The 9239-nt window shown below is 40.7% G+C and overlaps 1 pseudogene; it reads left to right on the top strand.

Moving 5' to 3' along the window:
- The first annotated feature begins 1044 nt into the window (after positions 1-1044).
- Positions 1045-1563, top strand: LOC118986764 (RNA-binding protein 3-like; annotated as a pseudogene).
- The last annotated feature ends 7676 nt before the right edge of the window (positions 1564-9239 follow it).

Genomic DNA, 9239 nt, shown 5'->3' with positions numbered 1-9239 from the left:
ACATTGGAATAAGAATGTTGTTCAGGCTGCATTCCTTTTTGGAGCTCAGAGTCCTTGTCTGAGTTTGTGTCTTTGCCAGCAGAATTCCTTGTGGTTGTAGGACCGAGGCCCCCGTGTTCTTGCTGAGCAGCCGCAAGGTCAGCTCCGAGCTCCTAGAGGCGGCCTGCAGTTCCTTGCCCTGTGGCCCCCCTCCACAGGCCCGGTCTTGCTTCAAATGATTCGACTTTCTCTGCCTCTGGTTTCTACACCTCAATGCGAAGGACCCATGTGATTCAGTCAGTCCCACTGAATAATCTCCCTTTTAATGAACTCAAAGTGATGAGTAACCTCCTCAGGAGAGTCATGTGCCCCATGTGCAGAGGTTCTGCCCACGTTCAAGGAGAAGGAATCCTACAAGGAGTGTACACCAGGGGCAGAATCTTGGGGCTGTCATGAGGCCTTAAAGCCGCAAACATTTACTGATGGCCAAACACTGGTCTACACCTTTTTAAAAGATAAAATGAAGCAAATTTAAGAGTTTATTTGAGCAGAAATTAGTTCCTGTTGGCTGCACCCAACTGGAAGTGGTTAGGACCACTCCCCTGGCAGGAGCCAGGGGACAGACTCAGGCTGGGGCACTGAGGAACCCCATTTCAGTCAACAACAGACCGCATGTAGGACAGTGGTCCCGAAGATTATAACAAAACTGAAAAATTCCTACTGCCTAGTGACATGGTAGCTGTTGTAACATTAGTCACCTGTTCGCAATGATATTGGTGTGAACAAACCTACTGTGTGGCCAAACATATGAAAATGTAGCACCTACAATTAGGTATAGTACCTAATACTTGATAATAAATGACTATATACTGGGTTTTGTATTTAATATATATAATTTTGTGTATACATGTATATACAATGGTTTATGTATTTATCATACTATACTTTTTCTTCATTGTTTTATAGTGTATTCTTTCTACTTATAAAAATAAGTTTGCTATAAAACAGTACACCGTAAGTCACTTTACCCCTTGGTGCTAACTGTCTATTGGCCCTTTTACTTAATTTCTGGGACTCGAATTCACTGCCACGTCCTCTGAGGAACGGAAGCTCTTCCATGAAGGGCTCAACTTCAACTCTGATGAGCGTGCGCTGCAAAGTCACTTCAAGAGCTTCAGACCAATTTCTGAGGTGGTCACTGTCAAGGACTGGGAAGCTCAGTGATCTCAGGTTTTTGGCTTCCTTGCCTTCACCCATCCAGAGCATGCCTCAGACGCCATGACGCCCATGAATGGAGAGTCTCTGGATGGTCCCAGTCCATGTGGACCATGCGGCAAGTCTGCCTGTGGAACCAGAGGGGTGCATTTGGGGACCAGGGGCGTGGCCACAGCTACTCTAGAGGTGGTAGGGACCAGGGCTATGAGAGTGGCAGGCATAACAGTTGACCTGGAAGATATGGGTATTGACATGGACATGGGAGGTTATTGATATGGACATGAAAGGTCCAGAGACCGTGGTGGCAGAAGCCAGGGCAGTTATAAACACGACTCAGGAAGAAACTGCAGAGACAATCATGAAAACTGAGACGAGGCATGCGCACATTCTATATGCAACGAATAAAACTTCTGACCCAGGACTGTCCTTCCAAGTGGCGGTACTTATGAAGTTTTGGAGCTGCATTTAAACATCTGTTTCAGTCCATGAACTTCTATTTTTGAATTGAGCTCCCAAGGTAGCTTGTTGAAAACCTTTTAGAAAGCTTCACGTGTTTTAATTTTTTCCTCTCATTTGAAGACAAACCTGGGGCATTTATAGAGCCTGGTACTTTTCCTTTCACCAGTTTTTTAGTTTGGGCTCTCAGGATTGGTTCTTGAAAAAAAGTGTTTACCAGTGTTTAATTTGTTTTTTTCAGAAATAATGTGTATCTAGGGACATTTGAAAAATTTATACACATTGTTTACCATAGTTAGGAAGCAATTTCCAAACATAACTATAAGACATTAAGAACATGATTATTTAGAGGTATTTGGGTTTTTTTTTAACTGAAGATCACTGCCCTGATTACATAGATGTTTCTTAAAATATTTGTGAATGTCATTTTTTTAAATATTGGGAAAAATACTTTACTGTGTTTTGTGAAGCATTTAGGATGCCCAGCATGGAGCTGATTACAAAAATGATACCTGCAAAACCAAACCAAACCAGACAAAACCAGTGTGCTATGTTATGCCAGCAGCAGCCTCATACGTCTCGTCTCATTTACTACGTCTCTTCATTGCATCATTTCTCTTGCACTTGATTTAATCTGAGGCTGTTTTGTACAGAATCATGCCATACCAGTTTGGAGCCTAGGAGGAATAGGTTATGCCATATAGCCCAGGTGTGTTGTAGGCTGCACCATCTAGGTTTGTATAGGTGCTCTCTGTGACGTTGGCACAGTGATGAAATCACCCACATGACCATGTACAGAAAAGCAATGAAAGCAAACAAAGGAAATTACATGATTGGCTATAGCTTAAAACATATTTGGCTGTTTGTGCCTGCTTGTCATTAGCATTCTGCTTTAGTACCTTGGGGCATTTGCAGGCTTTGACTGTTGTTTGCTTACTAGGCTGTAGGTCTCCAGGGCCTTTGAGCCCCTGCAGTGCAGTGGCCTCGTTTAATTCACTCAACAATTTTCTGCATGTTTTAACTTATATGATTTTTACAACAGTTCTAAGAAGTAAATACTATTATTATTAATCTCTTTTTATAAACAAGTAACTTTAACTTGAAATGTATAAGGGCAAATGCAAATGAAAAATAAGGGGGTTAATTGCCCCTGTTTGAAAACAAGGGGAGAGAATGCAGGTCTCCCTTTTCTTTCAGAATTTCTTTGTGCTTTTCAAAAATACGTGATTTTTTTAGCAGCTAAATAAACCTCTAGCCAGTCGAAAAACTCAGGAATGTTTAGAGGACTGAGAGTCATCTCTTTGAAATGTAATCATCAAGGAAAATCAGTGTCCTGGGAGGAGATGGGCCTACTGGTCACCTGACTCCAAATACCAAACCCTTCATGATGTAATGGGTTGGATCTCTTCAGCCGTGTGAAACAGTGACATGTCCTTGCAGTCCTTTCAGCAGCTTGCCTGTGATGTGTGTTATGCTCTGATTTAATGTTTCTTCAATAATAAAATGGTTTCCTCTCTGTTCTACCTCTGAAGCAAGGTTCTTCGGGTTGGGAAGAGATTTCACTTTTAATTATGTTTTCTCAATAGGTGCAAAGAAGTTAAGTAACTTGAAGAAGTTAATGACACCTTGTTGTGGAGTGGCTGAGCTCAGACTGTGAGCTCACTGAACTGCTGTTATTTTATGAGAAACGAGTAGTTCCTAATTGTTCTTTAACTGAGGCTTCTCCATACATCATTGTCTGACTAGTGAGGCCTGCCCATTTAATCCTCTAGATCGAGTGCCTCAACACTAGGAATATTGATGTTTTGGGTCAGGTGAGTCTCTGTGTAGAAACTGCCCTGTGCATTATAGCATGTTGAGCAGCATCCCTGGCTTCTACCCACTAGATGCCAGTCGTACACCCAGTTGCAATAATCAAATGTGTCTCAAGACATTGCCAAATATTTGGGAGGCAAAATAACTTCAGGTTGAGAACCATTCTTTTAGCGGAAGAAGAAAGGAACACACACACTCACACACAGGACAGAGAGCAGGGAAGGGAGAGAAGAGGATTCGTAGATGAAAGAAACGCTTTAACTCTAACAGAAGGGCTAAAAGCCAATGGTCTGATAGTCTAGTTTGCAGCCTTCTAAATTTTGTGTTTTTCAGAAATGAGAAGAGACCAGGGTTGGGGTAGCAGTGACCTCACTATTCTTTCATCCTTGTTTTTTTTCTGGTTGGGTTGAAGAAGTGTTTGAGAAAAGCAAGTTGCAATGAAATCTATTCCTTTTACCAAAGATTTGGGCATCTCTAATTTGTCCTATATTCTCCTATCTTTAGGGAAATTTAAAGTTTTGTTAAATCCCCCAAAGGCTTTTTGGAGGGAGTGGGGAATTAATGAGTATAGCCAAAGACTGCACTTCAGGCCGTACACAGCTGCAGACCACAGCAGGACAGTGACTTCATCATGGAAAATTCTCAACTTAAAGCCTAGAAACAATCAAACAAAAGATTTTTTGAAAAAGGATTATTTCCTGCTACATTAAAAATATGCCTTTTCGATAGTAACAAGAAACACACACACTCATCTTTTGGAACAACATAATTTATGAAGTGAAAACCAACCTAATTCACTTTGACCCCTCTGCCCGGATATTCTGTGCTTTAAATGTACTTCAGAACCAGTGCTGTCTTTGTTCTGTGGCCATTTCCTTCCAAGCTGAAGAAAGGACCATTTATTTCATGCAGTCAGCAAACAAGTGTGTATAAGATATACTATCTCTCTATCGTTTTATGAAAGACAAAGAATTATAAGAACCAGTGTCTTAGGTCATGGTTATGAGAAAGCAGTTTGGTATCTGAGGTGAGGAAGCATTTGCAAAATTTTCCAATCCAGGAATTCTTCTATTCAACAGCTTCGGTTTCAAAAGTTTATTTATTAATCTTTTTGTTTATAAGTAAAAAGAGACCAAAAGGTGTCCAATGTCTTCCTTTTTGATATATTTCCACCAGATAGAAGTGAGAAGGATTTATGTTTTACAATTTGACACACTCTTTTCTTCTTTACTCAGACACACTGCCATTGCATCAGGCATTTTTTTTTCTAAAATAAAGCAGCTTCAACTAAAATGAAGATCTATTGAGGAAAATATCTCACTTGATAATCTTTCCAATGTTCTGCATGGGAAGAACTTTTCCCCTACTCTTCTAGGTTCTTTTGACTGGTTCAGTATTTATAATTAAATCCAAATGGGAAAGATTATCATGAGAAAAATAATCAAATTGAATTTCCTACCCACATAAGGAAACCCATATGCATGAGTGAGTCGGAGACTCCACATACGTGAGAGGCTCAGAGATGGAAAGGTAAAGTAGGTATGGGAGGCATTCCAAGTTACGGATGAGGTAAGATGCCTGGAGGTTTCAGACGGGAGGAAAGTAATTCGTAGAGCAGTAAGAAAGTCAGATGTTTGCTAATTCGAGTTTGCCATGCCCTAGTGTACAGGCCATACAAAGTTATTTCTAGTGGTAACTCTTATTATGAGCAAGGCCCCACATTTATTTATCTTTTCTATTATTGTTTAAATCCTTGCCTGAGGGTGTGTTTATTGATTTTAGTGAGAGAGAAAAGGAGAGCGAGAGAGAGAAACATCAACTGGCTGTACCCTGAACATGCCCCACACAGGGATCAAACCCACATCCTTTCTGGTGAACAGGACAATACTCCAACCAACTGAGCCACCTGGCCGGGGCAACGCTCCAAATTTAAATACTCTATGGGAGACGTAGAAGTTTCTCTTGAGCCTACAGGTCCTCAATTGCCTTCAACCCAAAATAATCTACATGACAAAGTAGCACATCTTGGGAAGCTTCCTTTAAACCCCTTTAGTTCTATAAAACTCCTTAGCAACTACATTTTGATGTTTGTAAATTCCAATGGGCATTACATTTATGAGAACCTCTGTCACGTTTTACCATGCTTAAGCTTTGAGTTATTGAGCCTGCACTCTAGACTTCTCTTAAATTAACTTTAAGATATTGTGTAGATAGTCTCCGTGTCTCAGTTGGGTGACCTGGTGGATCTAACATAGGAATCATGGGAACTTCCTAATCTTGGGAAAACTCTTGCTAAAGTGACTATGACAACACTGAAGTTAATAGAAGGGGAGGCTGGCCGGACCTGTCTACCTCACAAAACCCAGGTTCCTGAAGGGCATTATATAGTATAGACAAGACAAACTTGTCCTCTACACTCTTACATCTTTCTTCTGGAGTCTGTGGAATAAACTGAAGGGAGGAAACCAGACCAGGTCACTCTAAAATATGCCACTTGGCCTATTGATTATTTTGAATGGTAGGTGCTTACGAAAAACAGGTACAAGAGGACACTCTGACTCTCCTTTTTCTTCCTGAAGGGAAGAGATAAAACTCTCGTATGAAAGCTGCCCTCCCTGTATTAGGAAGAAGTAAGGCATTTTTATCATCTGGACAGACAGGGAATTGGGGACCAATAAATCTGCCCAGCAAACCTTGTTAAATTACCCTTATCTTTTCAGTTACTTCTTCACTCTTTACCACCCCTAGTCCAACCCCTTTTGTTGTATGAATTCTTCACAAATGTTTTGTTTCTTTGTCTAAGAAGAAACCAAAGGGGTTGTGCTAGGGGTGGTAAATAGTGAAGAAGTAACTGAAAAGTAACTTCCTGCTTTGGTCACTCTTTGAATCTTTATTCTCTTGTGAAAGCTCCTGTGTATGTGTGAAAATGTAATAAAATGTGTATGCTTTTCTCCTGTTAGCCCGTTTAATTCTTAGGCCCAGACAGAGACCCAAAGAAACTAGAGGAGAACTTTTCCTCCCCTACCTGACAAAAAACAGATTTGCAGGAGGGACACATAAAAATGTATTTGATGTTAATATTTTAATGTGATACGCGGGGAATACTTTAAAGAAGGGAAATGAAACCCTCCCCCTAAAAACAGTGAGACTTAGGCAACAAATTGTGCAGAAGTGACTAGACCAAGGAAAGGATTTGGGGCTTGTGAGCAGGAGATATATGAAGGAAACGAATGGAAGATACAGGCTATTTTAATAAGATTTGTTTAGGCAGACTGGACTCATCACTGACATCCCATCACCAGTGATAAGAATGTTCCTTCTTCCTGGTACTGTGAAGGCACCTTTCTTGTGAGAAATTTATGCCTCGCTTTTGGGGAGAAAAAAGAGGCTCTCCTGCATTTGGCATTTTCCAGTTGCCTTCAGCTCAAAATAATCGATATGCTGAAGTGGCATTTTGGGGGGGAATGCATGTTCTGATTGCCCTCAGGGGATTCCAGGAATTCCCTCCTGGGTCTTCCACTTCCTTTTCCAAGCAGGAGGCAAGGCTGGCTGGACTCTGAATGGTTTTCAGGATATTCTGAGTGTTTGTGAGGTCCCCCAGTTCTCGCTACATTTTCTATTTTAGTGAGAAAAATGGCGTTGAATCTCAGACATGAACTGAAGAACATGGCCGAAGCTCACACTTGCTAAGCCTGGCCAAACCCAATATATGCACCTCCATTTTATCCTTCACATATTCTTGTACGGATTCTTGAGGAATGCACAGGTGCGTCATTTTCACAGGCTGCATGACTCACTCTTTACCCTTTGGAATATTTCCCCCTGGCCAGCAACTCTTCCAATCTTCCCTGCAATATTTACCACTTTCTCAGTTTTCAATTTATTATTTATACTTAAGGTTTTGTCACAAGGACAGATTTATTCTGAGATAAAGATCTTAAAACATTTTGTGACCCAACTCCATCCTATAGAAAAATGCAATGGCAAAAACTGTGTATAACCATTGATACCACGTGTGTATATTTTTAGTGTGGTTATGGTTAATGTGCCTCCTCTCTGGAATATTTTTTTTTTAATGTACAAATTCTTTAGTAGAAAGATCTTCTGTAGTGTTAGTTTAGAGGGATTTACATCTGTAGTTCATTGCTTATCCTCTCCTCGTCTCTTAGAAGACAGTGTGTAGCGGCAGCAGGAATGGATTAGGAATCAAGATACTTGCCCTACTCCATTGCTCAAGTTGGTCACTTTTGAAAAGAGAGGGTTCCCTGGACTATTTGAATTTTGCATTCCAATGCTTAGATTCCATAACATGTGATTCAAGGCTGTGCATTTCTGTTTGTCCAAAATACTTTTATTTGTATGCAGTGTACAGTGTTAGGTGCCTTGTGCAAAGGGAATCAGAAAGGTTGCCGCTGTTTGAGAGTGAATAGTCCAGTAGAAGACACAGGATAAGTGCATAAGCAGCAATAAATAATGTGTAAAGTGATAAGCACCTCCAGAAAGGAACAGATAAAATAATTTTTACTTGAAGTGTGTGGTCCATTTGGGGGAGCTGGTTAAGATGCTACCCCTTAGATTGCTCGTATAAATGAGATTACAGGCAAGGCAGAAAGTGATTTAATTCTTTTTGTTTGTACAAATGATAATTTTTATGATTATAAAAGTAATACATGAAAAAAATGGGTGACAGACTTGAACAGGCACTCCCAAAAGGCCAGTCAGCATATGATAGGGCCTCAACCTCATTAGTCAACAGGGAAATGTAATCAACCAGCCTGAGATGCCACTACACATTGATCCAAAGGGCTAGGGTGAAAATGATGGATGGTGCTAAGGGCTCATTAAAATGTGTGACAATGGGGACTCTCATCAGCTGCTGGTGAGTGTGTGAATTCACACGATCACTTTGGAAAACTGTTTGGCATCACTACTACAGCAGCTGAATATATATATATACTGCAGGACCCAGGCATTCTACTTCAAAGTTCAAATCCAACGGAAATGTGTGCATTTGGGAACAAAGAGATGTGGAGCAAGAATGCTCCATAGCAGCATTATTCATAACAGTCCCCAACTGGAAACAACCCCCATGTCCATCAACAGAAACTTGGGTAGCTACATTTTGGTAGATTTGGGATGTAAATGTAATTTCACCTCTTAGGCATACCTTGTAAATACCATGGTGTGTTTCTTCACAGCCTTTTTTGTGCATATGTAATATCAAAGATACATATTCTGCATCCTTTCCTTAAAAATGTTAATCATACTGCATTTCCTCCTGAGATAAATAATTGTTTGTAAACATTTAATGGTCACACAATAGTTGACCTTATTCTTGTTATAAGGACAATTAACATGCACTACACGCTAAGCACTATGTTACATACTTTATGTAATTTATCTGACCTTATCTAATTTATCTAATTCCAGAGGGCTGTGCTCAAACCCAACTTATTACATCCCATCATCACCTATGACTGAAGTCTGGGCCATCTACTTCTGCCCTAAAGCCCCAGCCTCTGAGGCCTCCTGTCCACTAGCCCGCAACACAGTCCTTAGCTTTTTACCAAGCTGTAAGCACCCGGGACCACCAGCTTAAGCTCAAGGCCCTAGACTATTCCACCTACCAGTGCATGCTAATACTGGGACAAAGGGGACAGAGTGCTACACTCACTACTGGTTGATCTCCAGTTTCTCTAATCCTTTCTGGGAGTTTCTACCATATCACTTTATGCTTACCCTCACAATTCTACCTCAAAAGTTTGACCAGGGCT

Source organism: Sturnira hondurensis, unplaced genomic scaffold (assembly GCF_014824575.4).
Source record: "Sturnira hondurensis isolate 20B ecotype Veracruz unplaced genomic scaffold, ASM1482457v3 Scaffold0004474, whole genome shotgun sequence".
In the NCBI taxonomy this organism is placed as follows: Eukaryota; Metazoa; Chordata; class Mammalia; order Chiroptera; family Phyllostomidae; genus Sturnira; species Sturnira hondurensis.
This window is presented reverse-complemented; position numbering and strand designations above follow the sequence as displayed.